At 53.9% G+C, this 20,030-nt stretch overlaps 52 non-coding genes across 52 annotated transcripts; 42 read left to right on the forward strand and 10 right to left on the reverse strand.

Moving 5' to 3' along the window:
• Positions 1-71: 71 nt before the first annotated feature.
• On the forward strand, positions 72-142 carry Trnag-gcc (transfer RNA glycine (anticodon GCC)). Its single transcript has one exon. It is a non-coding gene; the product is annotated as a tRNA-Gly (tRNA).
• Positions 143-303: 161 nt separating this feature from the next.
• Trnam-cau (transfer RNA methionine (anticodon CAU)) lies at positions 304-376 on the forward strand. Its single transcript has one exon. It is a non-coding gene; the product is annotated as a tRNA-Met (tRNA).
• Positions 377-681: 305 nt separating this feature from the next.
• Trnae-uuc (transfer RNA glutamic acid (anticodon UUC)) lies at positions 682-753 on the forward strand. Its single transcript has one exon. It is a non-coding gene; the product is annotated as a tRNA-Glu (tRNA).
• Positions 754-953: 200 nt separating this feature from the next.
• Positions 954-1,027, forward strand: Trnai-aau (transfer RNA isoleucine (anticodon AAU)). The gene has a single exon. It is a non-coding gene; the product is annotated as a tRNA-Ile (tRNA).
• A 582-nt stretch (positions 1,028-1,609) lies between these two features.
• On the reverse strand, positions 1,610-1,681 carry Trnag-ucc (transfer RNA glycine (anticodon UCC)). The gene has a single exon. It is a non-coding gene; the product is annotated as a tRNA-Gly (tRNA).
• A 350-nt stretch (positions 1,682-2,031) lies between these two features.
• Positions 2,032-2,102, forward strand: Trnag-gcc (transfer RNA glycine (anticodon GCC)). The gene has a single exon. It is a non-coding gene; the product is annotated as a tRNA-Gly (tRNA).
• Positions 2,103-2,263: 161 nt separating this feature from the next.
• Trnam-cau (transfer RNA methionine (anticodon CAU)) lies at positions 2,264-2,336 on the forward strand. Its single transcript has one exon. It is a non-coding gene; the product is annotated as a tRNA-Met (tRNA).
• A 305-nt stretch (positions 2,337-2,641) lies between these two features.
• Positions 2,642-2,713, forward strand: Trnae-uuc (transfer RNA glutamic acid (anticodon UUC)). Its single transcript has one exon. It is a non-coding gene; the product is annotated as a tRNA-Glu (tRNA).
• Positions 2,714-2,913: 200 nt separating this feature from the next.
• On the forward strand, positions 2,914-2,988 carry Trnai-aau (transfer RNA isoleucine (anticodon AAU)). The gene has a single exon. It is a non-coding gene; the product is annotated as a tRNA-Ile (tRNA).
• Positions 2,989-3,570: 582 nt separating this feature from the next.
• Trnag-ucc (transfer RNA glycine (anticodon UCC)) lies at positions 3,571-3,642 on the reverse strand. Its single transcript has one exon. It is a non-coding gene; the product is annotated as a tRNA-Gly (tRNA).
• A 350-nt stretch (positions 3,643-3,992) lies between these two features.
• Trnag-gcc (transfer RNA glycine (anticodon GCC)) lies at positions 3,993-4,063 on the forward strand. The gene has a single exon. It is a non-coding gene; the product is annotated as a tRNA-Gly (tRNA).
• Positions 4,064-4,224: 161 nt separating this feature from the next.
• Trnam-cau (transfer RNA methionine (anticodon CAU)) lies at positions 4,225-4,297 on the forward strand. Its single transcript has one exon. It is a non-coding gene; the product is annotated as a tRNA-Met (tRNA).
• Positions 4,298-4,602: 305 nt separating this feature from the next.
• Trnae-uuc (transfer RNA glutamic acid (anticodon UUC)) lies at positions 4,603-4,674 on the forward strand. The gene has a single exon. It is a non-coding gene; the product is annotated as a tRNA-Glu (tRNA).
• A 200-nt stretch (positions 4,675-4,874) lies between these two features.
• On the forward strand, positions 4,875-4,948 carry Trnai-aau (transfer RNA isoleucine (anticodon AAU)). The gene has a single exon. It is a non-coding gene; the product is annotated as a tRNA-Ile (tRNA).
• A 582-nt stretch (positions 4,949-5,530) lies between these two features.
• Trnag-ucc (transfer RNA glycine (anticodon UCC)) lies at positions 5,531-5,602 on the reverse strand. The gene has a single exon. It is a non-coding gene; the product is annotated as a tRNA-Gly (tRNA).
• Positions 5,603-5,952: 350 nt separating this feature from the next.
• Positions 5,953-6,023, forward strand: Trnag-gcc (transfer RNA glycine (anticodon GCC)). The gene has a single exon. It is a non-coding gene; the product is annotated as a tRNA-Gly (tRNA).
• A 161-nt stretch (positions 6,024-6,184) lies between these two features.
• Trnam-cau (transfer RNA methionine (anticodon CAU)) lies at positions 6,185-6,257 on the forward strand. The gene has a single exon. It is a non-coding gene; the product is annotated as a tRNA-Met (tRNA).
• Positions 6,258-6,562: 305 nt separating this feature from the next.
• On the forward strand, positions 6,563-6,634 carry Trnae-uuc (transfer RNA glutamic acid (anticodon UUC)). The gene has a single exon. It is a non-coding gene; the product is annotated as a tRNA-Glu (tRNA).
• Positions 6,635-6,834: 200 nt separating this feature from the next.
• Positions 6,835-6,908, forward strand: Trnai-aau (transfer RNA isoleucine (anticodon AAU)). The gene has a single exon. It is a non-coding gene; the product is annotated as a tRNA-Ile (tRNA).
• Positions 6,909-7,490: 582 nt separating this feature from the next.
• Trnag-ucc (transfer RNA glycine (anticodon UCC)) lies at positions 7,491-7,562 on the reverse strand. Its single transcript has one exon. It is a non-coding gene; the product is annotated as a tRNA-Gly (tRNA).
• A 350-nt stretch (positions 7,563-7,912) lies between these two features.
• Positions 7,913-7,983, forward strand: Trnag-gcc (transfer RNA glycine (anticodon GCC)). Its single transcript has one exon. It is a non-coding gene; the product is annotated as a tRNA-Gly (tRNA).
• A 161-nt stretch (positions 7,984-8,144) lies between these two features.
• Positions 8,145-8,217, forward strand: Trnam-cau (transfer RNA methionine (anticodon CAU)). Its single transcript has one exon. It is a non-coding gene; the product is annotated as a tRNA-Met (tRNA).
• A 305-nt stretch (positions 8,218-8,522) lies between these two features.
• Trnae-uuc (transfer RNA glutamic acid (anticodon UUC)) lies at positions 8,523-8,594 on the forward strand. The gene has a single exon. It is a non-coding gene; the product is annotated as a tRNA-Glu (tRNA).
• A 200-nt stretch (positions 8,595-8,794) lies between these two features.
• On the forward strand, positions 8,795-8,868 carry Trnai-aau (transfer RNA isoleucine (anticodon AAU)). Its single transcript has one exon. It is a non-coding gene; the product is annotated as a tRNA-Ile (tRNA).
• A 582-nt stretch (positions 8,869-9,450) lies between these two features.
• Trnag-ucc (transfer RNA glycine (anticodon UCC)) lies at positions 9,451-9,522 on the reverse strand. The gene has a single exon. It is a non-coding gene; the product is annotated as a tRNA-Gly (tRNA).
• A 350-nt stretch (positions 9,523-9,872) lies between these two features.
• On the forward strand, positions 9,873-9,943 carry Trnag-gcc (transfer RNA glycine (anticodon GCC)). Its single transcript has one exon. It is a non-coding gene; the product is annotated as a tRNA-Gly (tRNA).
• A 161-nt stretch (positions 9,944-10,104) lies between these two features.
• On the forward strand, positions 10,105-10,177 carry Trnam-cau (transfer RNA methionine (anticodon CAU)). The gene has a single exon. It is a non-coding gene; the product is annotated as a tRNA-Met (tRNA).
• A 305-nt stretch (positions 10,178-10,482) lies between these two features.
• On the forward strand, positions 10,483-10,554 carry Trnae-uuc (transfer RNA glutamic acid (anticodon UUC)). The gene has a single exon. It is a non-coding gene; the product is annotated as a tRNA-Glu (tRNA).
• A 200-nt stretch (positions 10,555-10,754) lies between these two features.
• Trnai-aau (transfer RNA isoleucine (anticodon AAU)) lies at positions 10,755-10,828 on the forward strand. Its single transcript has one exon. It is a non-coding gene; the product is annotated as a tRNA-Ile (tRNA).
• A 582-nt stretch (positions 10,829-11,410) lies between these two features.
• On the reverse strand, positions 11,411-11,482 carry Trnag-ucc (transfer RNA glycine (anticodon UCC)). Its single transcript has one exon. It is a non-coding gene; the product is annotated as a tRNA-Gly (tRNA).
• A 350-nt stretch (positions 11,483-11,832) lies between these two features.
• On the forward strand, positions 11,833-11,903 carry Trnag-gcc (transfer RNA glycine (anticodon GCC)). The gene has a single exon. It is a non-coding gene; the product is annotated as a tRNA-Gly (tRNA).
• A 161-nt stretch (positions 11,904-12,064) lies between these two features.
• Positions 12,065-12,137, forward strand: Trnam-cau (transfer RNA methionine (anticodon CAU)). The gene has a single exon. It is a non-coding gene; the product is annotated as a tRNA-Met (tRNA).
• A 305-nt stretch (positions 12,138-12,442) lies between these two features.
• Positions 12,443-12,514, forward strand: Trnae-uuc (transfer RNA glutamic acid (anticodon UUC)). The gene has a single exon. It is a non-coding gene; the product is annotated as a tRNA-Glu (tRNA).
• Positions 12,515-12,714: 200 nt separating this feature from the next.
• Trnai-aau (transfer RNA isoleucine (anticodon AAU)) lies at positions 12,715-12,788 on the forward strand. The gene has a single exon. It is a non-coding gene; the product is annotated as a tRNA-Ile (tRNA).
• A 582-nt stretch (positions 12,789-13,370) lies between these two features.
• Trnag-ucc (transfer RNA glycine (anticodon UCC)) lies at positions 13,371-13,442 on the reverse strand. Its single transcript has one exon. It is a non-coding gene; the product is annotated as a tRNA-Gly (tRNA).
• Positions 13,443-13,792: 350 nt separating this feature from the next.
• On the forward strand, positions 13,793-13,863 carry Trnag-gcc (transfer RNA glycine (anticodon GCC)). Its single transcript has one exon. It is a non-coding gene; the product is annotated as a tRNA-Gly (tRNA).
• Positions 13,864-14,024: 161 nt separating this feature from the next.
• Trnam-cau (transfer RNA methionine (anticodon CAU)) lies at positions 14,025-14,097 on the forward strand. The gene has a single exon. It is a non-coding gene; the product is annotated as a tRNA-Met (tRNA).
• Positions 14,098-14,402: 305 nt separating this feature from the next.
• On the forward strand, positions 14,403-14,474 carry Trnae-uuc (transfer RNA glutamic acid (anticodon UUC)). Its single transcript has one exon. It is a non-coding gene; the product is annotated as a tRNA-Glu (tRNA).
• A 200-nt stretch (positions 14,475-14,674) lies between these two features.
• Positions 14,675-14,748, forward strand: Trnai-aau (transfer RNA isoleucine (anticodon AAU)). Its single transcript has one exon. It is a non-coding gene; the product is annotated as a tRNA-Ile (tRNA).
• A 582-nt stretch (positions 14,749-15,330) lies between these two features.
• Trnag-ucc (transfer RNA glycine (anticodon UCC)) lies at positions 15,331-15,402 on the reverse strand. Its single transcript has one exon. It is a non-coding gene; the product is annotated as a tRNA-Gly (tRNA).
• Positions 15,403-15,752: 350 nt separating this feature from the next.
• Trnag-gcc (transfer RNA glycine (anticodon GCC)) lies at positions 15,753-15,823 on the forward strand. The gene has a single exon. It is a non-coding gene; the product is annotated as a tRNA-Gly (tRNA).
• A 161-nt stretch (positions 15,824-15,984) lies between these two features.
• Trnam-cau (transfer RNA methionine (anticodon CAU)) lies at positions 15,985-16,057 on the forward strand. The gene has a single exon. It is a non-coding gene; the product is annotated as a tRNA-Met (tRNA).
• A 305-nt stretch (positions 16,058-16,362) lies between these two features.
• Trnae-uuc (transfer RNA glutamic acid (anticodon UUC)) lies at positions 16,363-16,434 on the forward strand. Its single transcript has one exon. It is a non-coding gene; the product is annotated as a tRNA-Glu (tRNA).
• Positions 16,435-16,634: 200 nt separating this feature from the next.
• Trnai-aau (transfer RNA isoleucine (anticodon AAU)) lies at positions 16,635-16,708 on the forward strand. Its single transcript has one exon. It is a non-coding gene; the product is annotated as a tRNA-Ile (tRNA).
• Positions 16,709-17,290: 582 nt separating this feature from the next.
• Trnag-ucc (transfer RNA glycine (anticodon UCC)) lies at positions 17,291-17,362 on the reverse strand. The gene has a single exon. It is a non-coding gene; the product is annotated as a tRNA-Gly (tRNA).
• Positions 17,363-17,712: 350 nt separating this feature from the next.
• On the forward strand, positions 17,713-17,783 carry Trnag-gcc (transfer RNA glycine (anticodon GCC)). Its single transcript has one exon. It is a non-coding gene; the product is annotated as a tRNA-Gly (tRNA).
• A 161-nt stretch (positions 17,784-17,944) lies between these two features.
• On the forward strand, positions 17,945-18,017 carry Trnam-cau (transfer RNA methionine (anticodon CAU)). The gene has a single exon. It is a non-coding gene; the product is annotated as a tRNA-Met (tRNA).
• Positions 18,018-18,322: 305 nt separating this feature from the next.
• Positions 18,323-18,394, forward strand: Trnae-uuc (transfer RNA glutamic acid (anticodon UUC)). The gene has a single exon. It is a non-coding gene; the product is annotated as a tRNA-Glu (tRNA).
• Positions 18,395-18,594: 200 nt separating this feature from the next.
• On the forward strand, positions 18,595-18,668 carry Trnai-aau (transfer RNA isoleucine (anticodon AAU)). Its single transcript has one exon. It is a non-coding gene; the product is annotated as a tRNA-Ile (tRNA).
• A 582-nt stretch (positions 18,669-19,250) lies between these two features.
• Positions 19,251-19,322, reverse strand: Trnag-ucc (transfer RNA glycine (anticodon UCC)). Its single transcript has one exon. It is a non-coding gene; the product is annotated as a tRNA-Gly (tRNA).
• A 350-nt stretch (positions 19,323-19,672) lies between these two features.
• Trnag-gcc (transfer RNA glycine (anticodon GCC)) lies at positions 19,673-19,743 on the forward strand. The gene has a single exon. It is a non-coding gene; the product is annotated as a tRNA-Gly (tRNA).
• A 161-nt stretch (positions 19,744-19,904) lies between these two features.
• On the forward strand, positions 19,905-19,977 carry Trnam-cau (transfer RNA methionine (anticodon CAU)). Its single transcript has one exon. It is a non-coding gene; the product is annotated as a tRNA-Met (tRNA).
• Positions 19,978-20,030: the final 53 nt, after the last annotated feature.

Consider the following 20,030-nt stretch of genomic DNA (forward strand, 5'->3'; position numbering starts at 1 on the left):
CGCTTGACGGCAGCCCCACTTTCCCTTGAGACATCTGCTCGGGAAGCAGCGTGAAGTTACCGCTGGCCCGAGCATCGGTGGTTCAGTGGTAGAATGCTCGCCTGCCACGCGGGCGGCCCGGGTTCGATTCCCGGCCGATGCATCATTTTGCTTTTCCCGCGATAATGCTGCCGCAACACCGCAATCAACTGGGCCGGCAATGAAATTGTAGCAACAGAACACGTTATCCAGGAAGAACAGTGTTTCTACGTCTAATATTGGGTACGCAACTTACCTAGTTTGCAGGAGAAACGGTTCACCCGTGCCTCGGTAGCGCAGTAGGCAGCGCGTAAGTCTCATAATCTTAAGGTCGTGAGTTCGATCCTCACCCGGGGCATTTAATTTTCTGTGACTGATGGTGGTGCTGTTGCTGGGGCGCCAACGTATTTCTTGTTTGTTATCCACAACGTTTCAACGCTTCAGCGGGAAAATGTTTACTTCCTCTTATTGCTACTTACAGCTTCCCTTTTCCTCTTCTCCCAGCACAGCATGAAGCCAAAAGCATTGCTCTGCGACGTTTGAGGTGCGCGCCTTGCCAGTCAGTATGTGCAAAGATGCTCGCAAAGAGAGAAGGGCGCCGACGTGGCACTCGACACGAAGTGCGACAAGCGACCGTACGAACGGTCCAATGGAACGACCACATCCGGTGTGGTCTAGTGGCTAGGATACCTGGCTTTCACCCAGGAGGCCCGGGTTCGATTCCCGGTACCGGAACGGAATTTTTTTTCCACACGAATCGTGACAAGTTTGAGCTGTCCGAGCGGCCGTTTCCCGTCCTGCTCGCAATATAGCTACTGTTTCGTGACCGTCAGCAGAATATAGACTAGGGAAGCAGACACACGACGACCATAGAAATGGTGTATGGCTTCATGCCAGCTGTTTCCAGTTTAGGGCTGAGCAACTGCATCTGCCGAGGCCCGTTAGCTCAGTTGGTTAGAGCGTCGTGCTAATAACGCGAAGGTCGCGGGTTCGATCCCCCCACGGGCCACTACTCTTTTACTACTACGAAAAGGCAGCGCCGATTTCAGCTGGCGAGTGTGATGACCAAAAGATCATCACCATGCGTGGAAGTTGACAGAGGATCCGAACCCGACTTGTCGGGAAGCGCTACAGCATTCACTCGGCAATGGGCATAATATTTTGAATACACTGGTTCTCAACCGATGAAGAGAAAATGAAAGAAAATGTCTGATTGCCGATGCGTAACAACTTTGGCCCTTGTCAGTACTTGGGCGGGTGAGCGCATGGGAACACAGGGTACTATTGGCAGTTTTACTTCCTATTTTTCTTTTCGGAGCTACAGCCCGATTCGGTCAGGGAGACGCCACCGTGAAATGAAGGGGCGTGCTGTGTGTCCATCGCCTCGCCTCTCCTCCCCTCTCTCAGTCGTTTATCGTGCTTGTCGTTTTGATATAGGCCGATTTGAGAGCGTCAGCTCTCGCGTCAGCTGAGCAAAGTCGAGACAAGTCGAGACACACTAAGGGCTGGTATGCAGCGAGTAAGAGGGGGGAAAAAACAATAATTTAAGAGCGCGCGGCAAAAGTACTCATACGCGAAATTAAAAGCCTGCTGCGGTGGCCGGGAATCGAACCCGGATCAACTGCTTGGAAGGCAACTATGCTGACCATTACACCACCACCGCACAAGCGAGCGCCCCGACGCCGCGCGGTGTCGGCTTCCCGCCTGTCGGCAGCGGCCGAAGGTGATCGTACCTGCAGGCGCATTTCGAGGTAGGCTAGGGGAACACATCCAGTTGCATTCGGACGGCGTATCCACGCACACTTCGCATCCTTTGGCAAGAGTCGGCGCCGGCGACGCAAGAGTACGCAGAGGACCGCGTTCTGGCGGCATTTTTAAGCAGTGCAGTGCAGTGCAGTGCAGGATTCAGCGTCTGCAGCGTCTTCCGCACAGAATGCTACGGCGCTTGACGGCAGCCCCACTTTCCCTTGAGACATCTGCTCGGGAAGCAGCGTGAAGTTACCGCTGGCCCGAGCATCGGTGGTTCAGTGGTAGAATGCTCGCCTGCCACGCGGGCGGCCCGGGTTCGATTCCCGGCCGATGCATCATTTTGCTTTTCCCGCGATAATGCTGCCGCAACACCGCAATCAACTGGGCCGGCAATGAAATTGTAGCAACAGAACACGTTATCCAGGAAGAACAGTGTTTCTACGTCTAATATTGGGTACGCAACTTACCCAGTTTCCAGGAGAAACGGTTCACCCGTGCCTCGGTAGCGCAGTAGGCAGCGCGTAAGTCTCATAATCTTAAGGTCGTGAGTTCGATCCTCACCCGGGGCATTTAATTTTCTGTGACTGATGGTGGTGCTGTTGTTGGGGCGCCAACGTATTTCTTGTTTGTTATCCACAACGTTTCAACGCTTCAGCGGGAAAATGTTTACTTCCTCTTATTGCTACTTACAGCTTCCCTTTTCCTCTTCTCCCAGCACAGCATGAAGCCAAAAGCATTGCTCTGCGACGTTTGAGGTGCGCGCCTTGCCAGTCAGTATGTGCAAAGATGCTCGCAAAGAGAGAAGGGCGCCGACGTGGCACTCGACACGAAGTGCGACAAGCGACCGTACGAACGGTCCAATGGAACGGCCACATCCGGTGTGGTCTAGTGGCTAGGATACCTGGCTTTCACCCAGGAGGCCCGGGTTCGATTCCCGGTACCGGAACGGAATTTTTTTTCCACACGAATCGTGACAAGTTTGAGCTGTCCGAGCGGCCGTTTCCCGTCCTGCTCGCAATATAGCTACTGTTTCGTGACCGTCAGCAGAATATAGACTAGGGAAGCAGACACACGACGACCATAGAAATGGTGTATGGCTTCATGCCAGCTGTTTCCAGTTTAGGGCTGAGCAACTGCATCTGCCGAGGCCCGTTAGCTCAGTTGGTTAGAGCGTCGTGCTAATAACGCGAAGGTCGCGGGTTCGATCCCCCCCACGGGCCACTACTCTTTTACTACTACGAAAAGGCAGCGCCGATTTCAGCTGGCGAGTGTGATGACCAAAAGATCATCACCATGCGTGGAAGTTGACAGAGGATCCGAACCCGACTTGTCGGGAAGCGCTACAGCATTCACTCGGCAATGGGCATAATATTTTGAATACACTGGTTCTCAACCGATGAAGAGAAAATGAAAGAAAATGTCTGATTGCCGATGCGTAACAACTTTGGCCCTTGTCAGTACTTGGGCGGGTGAGCGCATGGGAACACAGGGTACTATTGGCAGTTTTACTTCCTATTTTTCTTTTCGGAGCTACAGCCCGATTCGGTCAGGGAGACGCCACCGTGAAATGAAGGGGCGTGCTGTGTGTCCATCGCCTCGCCTCTCCTCCCCTCTCTCAGTCGTTTATCGTGCTTGTCGTTTTGATATAGGCCGATTTGAGAGCGTCAGCTCTCGCGTCAGCTGAGCAAAGTCGAGACAAGTCGAGACACACTAAGGGCTGGTATGCAGCGAGTAAGAGGGGGGAAAAAACAATAATTTAAGAGCGCGCGGCAAAAGTACTCATACGCGAAATTAAAAGCCTGCTGCGGTGGCCGGGAATCGAACCCGGATCAACTGCTTGGAAGGCAACTATGCTGACCATTACACCACCACCGCACAAGCGAGCGCCCCGACGCCGCGCGGTGTCGGCTTCCCGCCTGTCGGCAGCGGCCGAAGGTGATCGTACCTGCAGGCGCATTTCGAGGTAGGCTAGGGGAACACATCCAGTTGCATTCGGACGGCGTATCCACGCACACTTCGCATCCTTTGGCAAGAGTCGGCGCCGGCGACGCAAGAGTACGCAGAGGACCGCGTTCTGGCGGCATTTTTAAGCAGTGCAGTGCAGTGCAGTGCAGGATTCAGCGTCTGCAGCGTCTTCCGCACAGAATGCTACGGCGCTTGACGGCAGCCCCACTTTCCCTTGAGACATCTGCTCGGGAAGCAGCGTGAAGTTACCGCTGGCCCGAGCATCGGTGGTTCAGTGGTAGAATGCTCGCCTGCCACGCGGGCGGCCCGGGTTCGATTCCCGGCCGATGCATCATTTTGCTTTTCCCGCGATAATGCTGCCGCAACACCGCAATCAACTGGGCCGGCAATGAAATTGTAGCAACAGAACACGTTATCCAGGAAGAACAGTGTTTCTACGTCTAATATTGGGTACGCAACTTACCTAGTTTGCAGGAGAAACGGTTCACCCGTGCCTCGGTAGCGCAGTAGGCAGCGCGTAAGTCTCATAATCTTAAGGTCGTGAGTTCGATCCTCACCCGGGGCATTTAATTTTCTGTGACTGATGGTGGTGCTGTTGCTGGGGCGCCAACGTATTTCTTGTTTGTTATCCACAACGTTTCAACGCTTCAGCGGGAAAATGTTTACTTCCTCTTATTGCTACTTACAGCTTCCCTTTTCCTCTTCTCCCAGCACAGCATGAAGCCAAAAGCATTGCTCTGCGACGTTTGAGGTGCGCGCCTTGCCAGTCAGTATGTGCAAAGATGCTCGCAAAGAGAGAAGGGCGCCGACGTGGCACTCGACACGAAGTGCGACAAGCGACCGTACGAACGGTCCAATGGAACGACCACATCCGGTGTGGTCTAGTGGCTAGGATACCTGGCTTTCACCCAGGAGGCCCGGGTTCGATTCCCGGTACCGGAACGGAATTTTTTTTCCACACGAATCGTGACAAGTTTGAGCTGTCCGAGCGGCCGTTTCCCGTCCTGCTCGCAATATAGCTACTGTTTCGTGACCGTCAGCAGAATATAGACTAGGGAAGCAGACACACGACGACCATAGAAATGGTGTATGGCTTCATGCCAGCTGTTTCCAGTTTAGGGCTGAGCAACTGCATCTGCCGAGGCCCGTTAGCTCAGTTGGTTAGAGCGTCGTGCTAATAACGCGAAGGTCGCGGGTTCGATCCCCCCACGGGCCACTACTCTTTTACTACTACGAAAAGGCAGCGCCGATTTCAGCTGGCGAGTGTGATGACCAAAAGATCATCACCATGCGTGGAAGTTGACAGAGGATCCGAACCCGACTTGTCGGGAAGCGCTACAGCATTCACTCGGCAATGGGCATAATATTTTGAATACACTGGTTCTCAACCGATGAAGAGAAAATGAAAGAAAATGTCTGATTGCCGATGCGTAACAACTTTGGCCCTTGTCAGTACTTGGGCGGGTGAGCGCATGGGAACACAGGGTACTATTGGCAGTTTTACTTCCTATTTTTCTTTTCGGAGCTACAGCCCGATTCGGTCAGGGAGACGCCACCGTGAAATGAAGGGGCGTGCTGTGTGTCCATCGCCTCGCCTCTCCTCCCCTCTCTCAGTCGTTTATCGTGCTTGTCGTTTTGATATAGGCCGATTTGAGAGCGTCAGCTCTCGCGTCAGCTGAGCAAAGTCGAGACAAGTCGAGACACACTAAGGGCTGGTATGCAGCGAGTAAGAGGGGGGAAAAAACAATAATTTAAGAGCGCGCGGCAAAAGTACTCATACGCGAAATTAAAAGCCTGCTGCGGTGGCCGGGAATCGAACCCGGATCAACTGCTTGGAAGGCAACTATGCTGACCATTACACCACCACCGCACAAGCGAGCGCCCCGACGCCGCGCGGTGTCGGCTTCCCGCCTGTCGGCAGCGGCCGAAGGTGATCGTACCTGCAGGCGCATTTCGAGGTAGGCTAGGGGAACACATCCAGTTGCATTCGGACGGCGTATCCACGCACACTTCGCATCCTTTGGCAAGAGTCGGCGCCGGCGACGCAAGAGTACGCAGAGGACCGCGTTCTGGCGGCATTTTTAAGCAGTGCAGTGCAGTGCAGTGCAGGATTCAGCGTCTGCAGCGTCTTCCGCACAGAATGCTACGGCGCTTGACGGCAGCCCCACTTTCCCTTGAGACATCTGCTCGGGAAGCAGCGTGAAGTTACCGCTGGCCCGAGCATCGGTGGTTCAGTGGTAGAATGCTCGCCTGCCACGCGGGCGGCCCGGGTTCGATTCCCGGCCGATGCATCATTTTGCTTTTCCCGCGATAATGCTGCCGCAACACCGCAATCAACTGGGCCGGCAATGAAATTGTAGCAACAGAACACGTTATCCAGGAAGAACAGTGTTTCTACGTCTAATATTGGGTACGCAACTTACCTAGTTTGCAGGAGAAACGGTTCACCCGTGCCTCGGTAGCGCAGTAGGCAGCGCGTAAGTCTCATAATCTTAAGGTCGTGAGTTCGATCCTCACCCGGGGCATTTAATTTTCTGTGACTGATGGTGGTGCTGTTGCTGGGGCGCCAACGTATTTCTTGTTTGTTATCCACAACGTTTCAACGCTTCAGCGGGAAAATGTTTACTTCCTCTTGTTGCTACTTACAGCTTCCCTTTTCCTCTTCTCCCAGCACAGCATGAAGCCAAAAGCATTGCTCTGCGACGTTTGAGGTGCGCGCCTTGCCAGTCAGTATGTGCAAAGATGCTCGCAAAGAGAGAAGGGCGCCGACGTGGCACTCGACACGAAGTGCGACAAGCGACCGTACGAACGGTCCAATGGAACGACCACATCCGGTGTGGTCTAGTGGCTAGGATACCTGGCTTTCACCCAGGAGGCCCGGGTTCGATTCCCGGTACCGGAACGGAATTTTTTTTCCACACGAATCGTGACAAGTTTGAGCTGTCCGAGCGGCCGTTTCCCGTCCTGCTCGCAATATAGCTACTGTTTCGTGACCGTCAGCAGAATATAGACTAGGGAAGCAGACACACGACGACCATAGAAATGGTGTATGGCTTCATGCCAGCTGTTTCCAGTTTAGGGCTGAGCAACTGCATCTGCCGAGGCCCGTTAGCTCAGTTGGTTAGAGCGTCGTGCTAATAACGCGAAGGTCGCGGGTTCGATCCCCCCACGGGCCACTACTCTTTTACTACTACGAAAAGGCAGCGCCGATTTCAGCTGGCGAGTGTGATGACCAAAAGATCATCACCATGCGTGGAAGTTGACAGAGGATCCGAACCCGACTTGTCGGGAAGCGCTACAGCATTCACTCGGCAATGGGCATAATATTTTGAATACACTGGTTCTCAACCGATGAAGAGAAAATGAAAGAAAATGTCTGATTGCCGATGCGTAACAACTTTGGCCCTTGTCAGTACTTGGGCGGGTGAGCGCATGGGAACACAGGGTACTATTGGCAGTTTTACTTCCTATTTTTCTTTTCGGAGCTACAGCCCGATTCGGTCAGGGAGACGCCACCGTGAAATGAAGGGGCGTGCTGTGTGTCCATCGCCTCGCCTCTCCTCCCCTCTCTCAGTCGTTTATCGTGCTTGTCGTTTTGATATAGGCCGATTTGAGAGCGTCAGCTCTCGCGTCAGCTGAGCAAAGTCGAGACAAGTCGAGACACACTAAGGGCTGGTATGCAGCGAGTAAGAGGGGGGAAAAAACAATAATTTAAGAGCGCGCGGCAAAAGTACTCATACGCGAAATTAAAAGCCTGCTGCGGTGGCCGGGAATCGAACCCGGATCAACTGCTTGGAAGGCAACTATGCTGACCATTACACCACCACCGCACAAGCGAGCGCCACGACGCCGCGCGGTGTCGGCTTCCCGCCTGTCGGCAGCGGCCGAAGGTGATCGTACCTGCAGGCGCATTTCGAGGTAGGCTAGGGGAACACATCCAGTTGCATTCGGACGGCGTATCCACGCACACTTCGCATCCTTTGGCAAGAGTCGGCGCCGGCGACGCAAGAGTACGCAGAGGACCGCGTTCTGGCGGCATTTTTAAGCAGTGCAGTGCAGTGCAGTGCAGGATTCAGCGTCTGCAGCGTCTTCCGCACAGAATGCTACGGCGCTTGACGGCAGCCCCACTTTCCCTTGAGACATCTGCTCGGGAAGCAGCGTGAAGTTACCGCTGGCCCGAGCATCGGTGGTTCAGTGGTAGAATGCTCGCCTGCCACGCGGGCGGCCCGGGTTCGATTCCCGGCCGATGCATCATTTTGCTTTTCCCGCGATAATGCTGCCGCAACACCGCAATCAACTGGGCCGGCAATGAAATTGTAGCAACAGAACACGTTATCCAGGAAGAACAGTGTTTCTACGTCTAATATTGGGTACGCAACTTACCTAGTTTGCAGGAGAAACGGTTCACCCGTGCCTCGGTAGCGCAGTAGGCAGCGCGTAAGTCTCATAATCTTAAGGTCGTGAGTTCGATCCTCACCCGGGGCATTTAATTTTCTGTGACTGATGGTGGTGCTGTTGCTGGGGCGCCAACGTATTTCTTGTTTGTTATCCACAACGTTTCAACGCTTCAGCGGGAAAATGTTTACTTCCTCTTATTGCTACTTACAGCTTCCCTTTTCCTCTTCTCCCAGCACAGCATGAAGCCAAAAGCATTGCTCTGCGACGTTTGAGGTGCGCGCCTTGCCAGTCAGTATGTGCAAAGATGCTCGCAAAGAGAGAAGGGCGCCGACGTGGCACTCGACACGAAGTGCGACAAGCGACCGTACGAACGGTCCAATGGAACGACCACATCCGGTGTGGTCTAGTGGCTAGGATACCTGGCTTTCACCCAGGAGGCCCGGGTTCGATTCCCGGTACCGGAACGGAATTTTTTTTCCACACGAATCGTGACAAGTTTGAGCTGTCCGAGCGGCCGTTTCCCGTCCTGCTCGCAATATAGCTACTGTTTCGTGACCGTCAGCAGAATATAGACTAGGGAAGCAGACACACGACGACCATAGAAATGGTGTATGGCTTCATGCCAGCTGTTTCCAGTTTAGGGCTGAGCAACTGCATCTGCCGAGGCCCGTTAGCTCAGTTGGTTAGAGCGTCGTGCTAATAACGCGAAGGTCGCGGGTTCGATCCCCCCACGGGCCACTACTCTTTTACTACTACGAAAAGGCAGCGCCGATTTCAGCTGGCGAGTGTGATGACCAAAAGATCATCACCATGCGTGGAAGTTGACAGAGGATCCGAACCCGACTTGTCGGGAAGCGCTACAGCATTCACTCGGCAATGGGCATAATATTTTGAATACACTGGTTCTCAACCGATGAAGAGAAAATGAAAGAAAATGTCTGATTGCCGATGCGTAACAACTTTGGCCCTTGTCAGTACTTGGGCGGGTGAGCGCATGGGAACACAGGGTACTATTGGCAGTTTTACTTCCTATTTTTCTTTTCGGAGCTACAGCCCGATTCGGTCAGGGAGACGCCACCGTGAAATGAAGGGGCGTGCTGTGTGTCCATCGCCTCGCCTCTCCTCCCCTCTCTCAGTCGTTTATCGTGCTTGTCGTTTTGATATAGGCCGATTTGAGAGCGTCAGCTCTCGCGTCAGCTGAGCAAAGTCGAGACAAGTCGAGACACACTAAGGGCTGGTATGCAGCGAGTAAGAGGGGGGAAAAAACAATAATTTAAGAGCGCGCGGCAAAAGTACTCATACGCGAAATTAAAAGCCTGCTGCGGTGGCCGGGAATCGAACCCGGATCAACTGCTTGGAAGGCAACTATGCTGACCATTACACCACCACCGCACAAGCGAGCGCCACGACGCCGCGCGGTGTCGGCTTCCCGCCTGTCGGCAGCGGCCGAAGGTGATCGTACCTGCAGGCGCATTTCGAGGTAGGCTAGGGGAACACATCCAGTTGCATTCGGACGGCGTATCCACGCACACTTCGCATCCTTTGGCAAGAGTCGGCGCCGGCGACGCAAGAGTACGCAGAGGACCGCGTTCTGGCGGCATTTTTAAGCAGTGCAGTGCAGTGCAGTGCAGGATTCAGCGTCTGCAGCGTCTTCCGCACAGAATGCTACGGCGCTTGACGGCAGCCCCACTTTCCCTTGAGACATCTGCTCGGGAAGCAGCGTGAAGTTACCGCTGGCCCGAGCATCGGTGGTTCAGTGGTAGAATGCTCGCCTGCCACGCGGGCGGCCCGGGTTCGATTCCCGGCCGATGCATCATTTTGCTTTTCCCGCGATAATGCTGCCGCAACACCGCAATCAACTGGGCCGGCAATGAAATTGTAGCAACAGAACACGTTATCCAGGAAGAACAGTGTTTCTACGTCTAATATTGGGTACGCAACTTACCTAGTTTGCAGGAGAAACGGTTCACCCGTGCCTCGGTAGCGCAGTAGGCAGCGCGTAAGTCTCATAATCTTAAGGTCGTGAGTTCGATCCTCACCCGGGGCATTTAATTTTCTGTGACTGATGGTGGTGCTGTTGCTGGGGCGCCAACGTATTTCTTGTTTGTTATCCACAACGTTTCAACGCTTCAGCGGGAAAATGTTTACTTCCTCTTATTGCTACTTACAGCTTCCCTTTTCCTCTTCTCCCAGCACAGCATGAAGCCAAAAGCATTGCTCTGCGACGTTTGAGGTGCGCGCCTTGCCAGTCAGTATGTGCAAAGATGCTCGCAAAGAGAGAAGGGCGCCGACGTGGCACTCGACACGAAGTGCGACAAGCGACCGTACGAACGGTCCAATGGAACGACCACATCCGGTGTGGTCTAGTGGCTAGGATACCTGGCTTTCACCCAGGAGGCCCGGGTTCGATTCCCGGTACCGGAACGGAATTTTTTTTCCACACGAATCGTGACAAGTTTGAGCTGTCCGAGCGGCCGTTTCCCGTCCTGCTCGCAATATAGCTACTGTTTCGTGACCGTCAGCAGAATATAGACTAGGGAAGCAGACACACGACGACCATAGAAATGGTGTATGGCTTCATGCCAGCTGTTTCCAGTTTAGGGCTGAGCAACTGCATCTGCCGAGGCCCGTTAGCTCAGTTGGTTAGAGCGTCGTGCTAATAACGCGAAGGTCGCGGGTTCGATCCCCCCACGGGCCACTACTCTTTTACTACTACGAAAAGGCAGCGCCGATTTCAGCTGGCGAGTGTGATGACCAAAAGATCATCACCATGCGTGGAAGTTGACAGAGGATCCGAACCCGACTTGTCGGGAAGCGCTACAGCATTCACTCGGCAATGGGCATAATATTTTGAATACACTGGTTCTCAACCGATGAAGAGAAAATGAAAGAAAATGTCTGATTGCCGATGCGTAACAACTTTGGCCCTTGTCAGTACTTGGGCGGGTGAGCGCATGGGAACACAGGGTACTATTGGCAGTTTTACTTCCTATTTTTCTTTTCGGAGCTACAGCCCGATTCGGTCAGGGAGACGCCACCGTGAAATGAAGGGGCGTGCTGTGTGTCCATCGCCTCGCCTCTCCTCCCCTCTCTCAGTCGTTTATCGTGCTTGTCGTTTTGATATAGGCCGATTTGAGAGCGTCAGCTCTCGCGTCAGCTGAGCAAAGTCGAGACAAGTCGAGACACACTAAGGGCTGGTATGCAGCGAGTAAGAGGGGGGAAAAAACAATAATTTAAGAGCGCGCGGCAAAAGTACTCATACGCGAAATTAAAAGCCTGCTGCGGTGGCCGGGAATCGAACCCGGATCAACTGCTTGGAAGGCAACTATGCTGACCATTACACCACCACCGCACAAGCGAGCGCCCCGACGCCGCGCGGTGTCGGCTTCCCGCCTGTCGGCAGCGGCCGAAGGTGATCGTACCTGCAGGCGCATTTCGAGGTAGGCTAGGGGAACACATCCAGTTGCATTCGGACGGCGTATCCACGCACACTTCGCATCCTTTGGCAAGAGTCGGCGCCGGCGACGCAAGAGTACGCAGAGGACCGCGTTCTGGCGGCATTTTTAAGCAGTGCAGTGCAGTGCAGTGCAGGATTCAGCGTCTGCAGCGTCTTCCGCACAGAATGCTACGGCGCTTGACGGCAGCCCCACTTTCCCTTGAGACATCTGCTCGGGAAGCAGCGTGAAGTTACCGCTGGCCCGAGCATCGGTGGTTCAGTGGTAGAATGCTCGCCTGCCACGCGGGCGGCCCGGGTTCGATTCCCGGCCGATGCATCATTTTGCTTTTCCCGCGATAATGCTGCCGCAACACCGCAATCAACTGGGCCGGCAATGAAATTGTAGCAACAGAACACGTTATCCAGGAAGAACAGTGTTTCTACGTCTAATATTGGGTACGCAACTTACCTAGTTTGCAGGAGAAACGGTTCACCCGTGCCTCGGTAGCGCAGTAGGCAGCGCGTAAGTCTCATAATCTTAAGGTCGTGAGTTCGATCCTCACCCGGGGCATTTAATTTTCTGTGACTGATGGTGGTGCTGTTGCTGGGGCGCCAACGTATTTCTTGTTTGTTATCCACAACGTTTCAACGCTTCAGCGGGAAAATGTTTACTTCCTCTTATTGCTACTTACAGCTTCCCTTTTCCTCTTCTCCCAGCACAGCATGAAGCCAAAAGCATTGCTCTGCGACGTTTGAGGTGCGCGCCTTGCCAGTCAGTATGTGCAAAGATGCTCGCAAAGAGAGAAGGGCGCCGACGTGGCACTCGACACGAAGTGCGACAAGCGACCGTACGAACGGTCCAATGGAACGACCACATCCGGTGTGGTCTAGTGGCTAGGATACCTGGCTTTCACCCAGGAGGCCCGGGTTCGATTCCCGGTACCGGAACGGAATTTTTTTTCCACACGAATCGTGACAAGTTTGAGCTGTCCGAGCGGCCGTTTCCCGTCCTGCTCGCAATATAGCTACTGTTTCGTGACCGTCAGCAGAATATAGACTAGGGAAGCAGACACACGACGACCATAGAAATGGTGTATGGCTTCATGCCAGCTGTTTCCAGTTTAGGGCTGAGCAACTGCATCTGCCGAGGCCCGTTAGCTCAGTTGGTTAGAGCGTCGTGCTAATAACGCGAAGGTCGCGGGTTCGATCCCCCCACGGGCCACTACTCTTTTACTACTACGAAAAGGCAGCGCCGATTTCAGCTGGCGAGTGTGATGACCAAAAGATCATCACCATGCGTGGAAGTTGACAGAGGATCCGAACCCGACTTGTCGGGAAGCGCTACAGCATTCACTCGGCAATGGGCATAATATTTTGAATACACTGGTTCTCAACCGATGAAGAGAAAATGAAAGAAAATGTCTGATTGCCGATGCGTAACAACTTTGGCCCTTGTCAGTACTTGGGCGGGTGAGCGCATGGGAACACAGGGTACTATTGGCAGTTTTACTTCCTATTTTTATTTTCGGAGCTACAGCCCGATTCGGTCAGGGAGACGCCACCGTGAAATGAAGGGGCGTGCTGTGTGTCCATCGCCTCGCCTCTCCTCCCCTCTCTCAGTCGTTTATCGTGCTTGTCGTTTTGATATAGGCCGATTTGAGAGCGTCAGCTCTCGCGTCAGCTGAGCAAAGTCGAGACAAGTCGAGACACACTAAGGGCTGGTATGCAGCGAGTAAGAGGGGGGAAAAAACAATAATTTAAGAGCGCGCGGCAAAAGTACTCATACGCGAAATTAAAAGCCTGCTGCGGTGGCCGGGAATCGAACCCGGATCAACTGCTTGGAAGGCAACTATGCTGACCATTACACCACCACCGCACAAGCGAGCGCCACGACGCCGCGCGGTGTCGGCTTCCCGCCTGTCGGCAGCGGCCGAAGGTGATCGTACCTGCAGGCGCATTTCGAGGTAGGCTAGGGGAACACATCCAGTTGCATTCGGACGGCGTATCCACGCACACTTCGCATCCTTTGGCAAGAGTCGGCGCCGGCGACGCAAGAGTACGCAGAGGACCGCGTTCTGGCGGCATTTTTAAGCAGTGCAGTGCAGTGCAGTGCAGGATTCAGCGTCTGCAGCGTCTTCCGCACAGAATGCTACGGCGCTTGACGGCAGCCCCACTTTCCCTTGAGACATCTGCTCGGGAAGCAGCGTGAAGTTACCGCTGGCCCGAGCATCGGTGGTTCAGTGGTAGAATGCTCGCCTGCCACGCGGGCGGCCCGGGTTCGATTCCCGGCCGATGCATCATTTTGCTTTTCCCGCGATAATGCTGCCGCAACACCGCAATCAACTGGGCCGGCAATGAAATTGTAGCAACAGAACACGTTATCCAGGAAGAACAGTGTTTCTACGTCTAATATTGGGTACGCAACTTACCTAGTTTCCAGGAGAAACGGTTCACCCGTGGCTCGGTAGCGCAGTAGGCAGCGCGTAAGTCTCATAATCTTAAGGTCGTGAGTTCGATCCTCACCCGGGGCATTTAATTTTCTGTGACTGATGGTGGTGCTGTTGCTGGGGCGCCAACGTATTTCTTGTTTGTTATCCACAACGTTTCAACGCTTCAGCGGGAAAATGTTTACTTCCTCTTATTGCTACTTACAGCTTCCCTTTTCCTCTTCTCCCAGCACAGCATGAAGCCAAAAGCATTGCTCTGCGACGTTTGAGGTGCGCGCCTTGCCAGTCAGTATGTGCAAAGATGCTCGCAAAGAGAGAAGGGCGCCGACGTGGCACTCGACACGAAGTGCGACAAGCGACCGTACGAACGGTCCAATGGAACGACCACATCCGGTGTGGTCTAGTGGCTAGGATACCTGGCTTTCACCCAGGAGGCCCGGGTTCGATTCCCGGTACCGGAACGGAATTTTTTTTCCACACGAATCGTGACAAGTTTGAGCTGTCCGAGCGGCCGTTTCCCGTCCTGCTCGCAATATAGCTACTGTTTCGTGACCGTCAGCAGAATATAGACTAGGGAAGCAGACACACGACGACCATAGAAATGGTGTATGGCTTCATGCCAGCTGTTTCCAGTTTAGGGCTGAGCAACTGCATCTGCCGAGGCCCGTTAGCTCAGTTGGTTAGAGCGTCGTGCTAATAACGCGAAGGTCGCGGGTTCGATCCCCCCACGGGCCACTACTCTTTTACTACTACGAAAAGGCAGCGCCGATTTCAGCTGGCGAGTGTGATGACCAAAAGATCATCACCATGCGTGGAAGTTGACAGAGGATCCGAACCCGACTTGTCGGGAAGCGCTACAGCATTCACTCGGCAATGGGCATAATATTTTGAATACACTGGTTCTCAACCGATGAAGAGAAAATGAAAGAAAATGTCTGATTGCCGATGCGTAACAACTTTGGCCCTTGTCAGTACTTGGGCGGGTGAGCGCATGGGAACACAGGGTACTATTGGCAGTTTTACTTCCTATTTTTCTTTTCGGAGCTACAGCCCGATTCGGTCAGGGAGACGCCACCGTGAAATGAAGGGGCGTGCTGTGTGTCCATCGCCTCGCCTCTCCTCCCCTCTCTCAGTCGTTTATCGTGCTTGTCGTTTTGATATAGGCCGATTTGAGAGCGTCAGCTCTCGCGTCAGCTGAGCAAAGTCGAGACAAGTCGAGACACACTAAGGGCTGGTATGCAGCGAGTAAGAGGGGGGAAAAAACAATAATTTAAGAGCGCGCGGCAAAAGTACTCATACGCGAAATTAAAAGCCTGCTGCGGTGGCCGGGAATCGAACCCGGATCAACTGCTTGGAAGGCAACTATGCTGACCATTACACCACCACCGCACAAGCGAGCGCCACGACGCCGCGCGGTGTCGGCTTCCCGCCTGTCGGCAGCGGCCGAAGGTGATCGTACCTGCAGGCGCATTTCGAGGTAGGCTAGGGGAACACATCCAGTTGCATTCGGACGGCGTATCCACGCACACTTCGCATCCTTTGGCAAGAGTCGGCGCCGGCGACGCAAGAGTACGCAGAGGACCGCGTTCTGGCGGCATTTTTAAGCAGTGCAGTGCAGTGCAGTGCAGGATTCAGCGTCTGCAGCGTCTTCCGCACAGAATGCTACGGCGCTTGACGGCAGCCCCACTTTCCCTTGAGACATCTGCTCGGGAAGCAGCGTGAAGTTACCGCTGGCCCGAGCATCGGTGGTTCAGTGGTAGAATGCTCGCCTGCCACGCGGGCGGCCCGGGTTCGATTCCCGGCCGATGCATCATTTTGCTTTTCCCGCGATAATGCTGCCGCAACACCGCAATCAACTGGGCCGGCAATGAAATTGTAGCAACAGAACACGTTATCCAGGAAGAACAGTGTTTCTACGTCTAATATTGGGTACGCAACTTACCTAGTTTCCAGGAGAAACGGTTCACCCGTGGCTCGGTAGCGCAGTAGGCAGCGCGTAAGTCTCATAATCTTAAGGTCGTGAGTTCGATCCTCACCCGGGGCATTTAATTTTCTGTGACTGATGGTGGTGCTGTTGCTGGGGCGCCAACGTATTTCTTGTTTGTTATCCACAACGTTTCAACGCTTCAGCGGGAAAATGTTTACTTCCTCTTATTGCTACTTACAGCTTCCCTTTTCCTCTTCTCCCAGCACAGCATGAAGCCAAAAGCATTGCTCTGCGACGTTTGAGGTGCGCGCCTTGCCAGTCAGTATGTGCAAAGATGCTCGCAAAGAGAGAAGGGCGCCGACGTGGCACTCGACACGAAGTGCGACAAGCGACCGTACGAACGGTCCAATGGAACGACCACATCCGGTGTGGTCTAGTGGCTAGGATACCTGGCTTTCACCCAGGAGGCCCGGGTTCGATTCCCGGTACCGGAACGGAATTTTTTTTCCACACGAATCGTGACAAGTTTGAGCTGTCCGAGCGGCCGTTTCCCGTCCTGCTCGCAATATAGCTACTGTTTCGTGACCGTCAGCAGAATATAGACTAGGGAAGCAGACACACGACGACCATAGAAATGGTGTATGGCTTCATGCCAGCTGTTTCCAGTTTAGGGCTGAGCAACTGCATCTGCCGAGGCCCGTTAGCTCAGTTGGTTAGAGCGTCGTGCTAATAACGCGAAGGTCGCGGGTTCGATCCCCCCACGGGCCACTACTCTTTTACTACTACGAAAAGGCAGCGCCGATTTCAGCTGGCGAGTGTGATGACCAAAAGATCATCACCATGCGTGGAAGTTGACAGAGGATCCGAACCCGACTTGTCGGGAAGCGCTACAGCATTCACTCGGCAATGGGCATAATATTTTGAATACACTGGTTCTCAACCGATGAAGAGAAAATGAAAGAAAATGTCTGATTGCCGATGCGTAACAACTTTGGCCCTTGTCAGTACTTGGGCGGGTGAGCGCATGGGAACACAGGGTACTATTGGCAGTTTTACTTCCTATTTTTCTTTTCGGAGCTACAGCCCGATTCGGTCAGGGAGACGCCACCGTGAAATGAAGGGGCGTGCTGTGTGTCCATCGCCTCGCCTCTCCTCCCCTCTCTCAGTCGTTTATCGTGCTTGTCGTTTTGATATAGGCCGATTTGAGAGCGTCAGCTCTCGCGTCAGCTGAGCAAAGTCGAGACAAGTCGAGACACACTAAGGGCTGGTATGCAGCGAGTAAGAGGGGGGAAAAAACAATAATTTAAGAGCGCGCGGCAAAAGTACTCATACGCGAAATTAAAAGCCTGCTGCGGTGGCCGGGAATCGAACCCGGATCAACTGCTTGGAAGGCAACTATGCTGACCATTACACCACCACCGCACAAGCGAGCGCCACGACGCCGCGCGGTGTCGGCTTCCCGCCTGTCGGCAGCGGCCGAAGGTGATCGTACCTGCAGGCGCATTTCGAGGTAGGCTAGGGGAACACATCCAGTTGCATTCGGACGGCGTATCCACGCACACTTCGCATCCTTTGGCAAGAGTCGGCGCCGGCGACGCAAGAGTACGCAGAGGACCGCGTTCTGGCGGCATTTTTAAGCAGTGCAGTGCAGTGCAGTGCAGGATTCAGCGTCTGCAGCGTCTTCCGCACAGAATGCTACGGCGCTTGACGGCAGCCCCACTTTCCCTTGAGACATCTGCTCGGGAAGCAGCGTGAAGTTACCGCTGGCCCGAGCATCGGTGGTTCAGTGGTAGAATGCTCGCCTGCCACGCGGGCGGCCCGGGTTCGATTCCCGGCCGATGCATCATTTTGCTTTTCCCGCGATAATGCTGCCGCAACACCGCAATCAACTGGGCCGGCAATGAAATTGTAGCAACAGAACACGTTATCCAGGAAGAACAGTGTTTCTACGTCTAATATTGGGTACGCAACTTACCTAGTTTCCAGGAGAAACGGTTCACCCGTGGCTCGGTAGCGCAGTAGGCAGCGCGTAAGTCTCATAATCTTAAGGTCGTGAGTTCGATCCTCACCCGGGGCATTTAATTTTCTGTGACTGATGGTGGTGCTGTTGCTGGGGCGCCAACGTATTTCTTGTTTGTTATCCACAACGTTTCAACGCTTCAGCGGGAAAATGTTTACTTCCTCTTATTGCTACTTACAGCTTCCCTTTTCCTCTTCTCCCAGCACAGCATGAAGCCAAAAGCATTGCTCTGCGACGTTTGAGGTGCGCGCCTTGCCAGTCAGTATGTGCAAAGATGCTCGCAAAGAGAGAAGGGCGCCGACGTGGCACTCGACACGAAGTGCGACAAGCGACCGTACGAACGGTCCAATGGAACGACCACATCCGGTGTGGTCTAGTGGCTAGGATACCTGGCTTTCACCCAGGAGGCCCGGGTTCGATTCCCGGTACCGGAACGGAATTTTTTTTCCACACGAATCGTGACAAGTTTGAGCTGTCCGAGCGGCCGTTTCCCGTCCTGCTCGCAATATAGCTACTGTTTCGTGACCGTCAGCAGAATATAGACTAGGGAAGCAGACACACGACGACCATAGAAATGGTGTATGGCTTCATGCCAGCTGTTTCCAGTTTAGGGCTGAGCAACTGCATCTGCCGAGGCCCGTTAGCTCAGTTGGTTAGAGCGTCGTGCTAATAACGCGAAGGTCGCGGGTTCGATCCCCCCACGGGCCACTACTCTTTTACTACTACGAAAAGGCAGCGCCGATTTCAGCTGGCGAGTGTGATGACCAAAAGATCATCACCATGCGTGGAAGTTGACAGAGGATCCGAACCCGACTTGTCGGGAAGCGCTACAGCATTCACTCGGCAATGGGCATAATATTTTGAATACACTGGTTCTCAACCGATGAAGAGAAAATGAAAGAAAATGTCTGATTGCCGATGCGTAACAACTTTGGCCCTTGTCAGTACTTGGGCGGGTGAGCGCATGGGAACACAGGGTACTATTGGCAGTTTTACTTCCTATTTTTCTTTTCGGAGCTACAGCCCGATTCGGTCAGGGAGACGCCACCGTGAAATGAAGGGGCGTGCTGTGTGTCCATCGCCTCGCCTCTCCTCCCCTCTCTCAGTCGTTTATCGTGCTTGTCGTTTTGATATAGGCCGATTTGAGAGCGTCAGCTCTCGCGTCAGCTGAGCAAAGTCGAGACAAGTCGAGACACACTAAGGGCTGGTATGCAGCGAGTAAGAGGGGGGAAAAAACAATAATTTAAGAGCGCGCGGCAAAAGTACTCATACGCGAAATTAAAAGCCTGCTGCGGTGGCCGGGAATCGAACCCAGATCAACTGCTTGGAAGGCAACTATGCTGACCATTACACCACCACCGCACAAGCGAGCGCCACGACGCCGCGCGGTGTCGGCTTCCCGCCTGTCGGCAGCGGCCGAAGGTGATCGTACCTGCAGGCGCATTTCGAGGTAGGCTAGGGGAACACATCCAGTTGCATTCGGACGGCGTATCCACGCACACTTCGCATCCTTTGGCAAGAGTCGGCGCCGGCGACGCAAGAGTACGCAGAGGACCGCGTTCTGGCGGCATTTTTAAGCAGTGCAGTGCAGTGCAGTGCAGGATTCAGCGTCTGCAGCGTCTTCCGCACAGAATGCTACGGCGCTTGACGGCAGCCCCACTTTCCCTTGAGACATCTGCTCGGGAAGCAGCGTGAAGTTACCGCTGGCCCGAGCATCGGTGGTTCAGTGGTAGAATGCTCGCCTGCCACGCGGGCGGCCCGGGTTCGATTCCCGGCCGATGCATCATTTTGCTTTTCCCGCGATAATGCTGCCGCAACACCGCAATCAACTGGGCCGGCAATGAAATTGTAGCAACAGAACACGTTATCCAGGAAGAACAGTGTTTCTACGTCTAATATTGGGTACGCAACTTACCTAGTTTCCAGGAGAAACGGTTCACCCGTGGCTCGGTAGCGCAGTAGGCAGCGCGTAAGTCTCATAATCTTAAGGTCGTGAGTTCGATCCTCACCCGGGGCATTTAATTTTCTGTGACTGATGGTGGTGCTGTTGCTGGGGCGCCAACGTATTTC

This window comes from Schistocerca cancellata, unplaced genomic scaffold (genome assembly GCF_023864275.1).
Source record: "Schistocerca cancellata isolate TAMUIC-IGC-003103 unplaced genomic scaffold, iqSchCanc2.1 HiC_scaffold_320, whole genome shotgun sequence".
Lineage (NCBI taxonomy): Eukaryota > Metazoa > Arthropoda > Insecta > Orthoptera > Acrididae > Schistocerca > Schistocerca cancellata.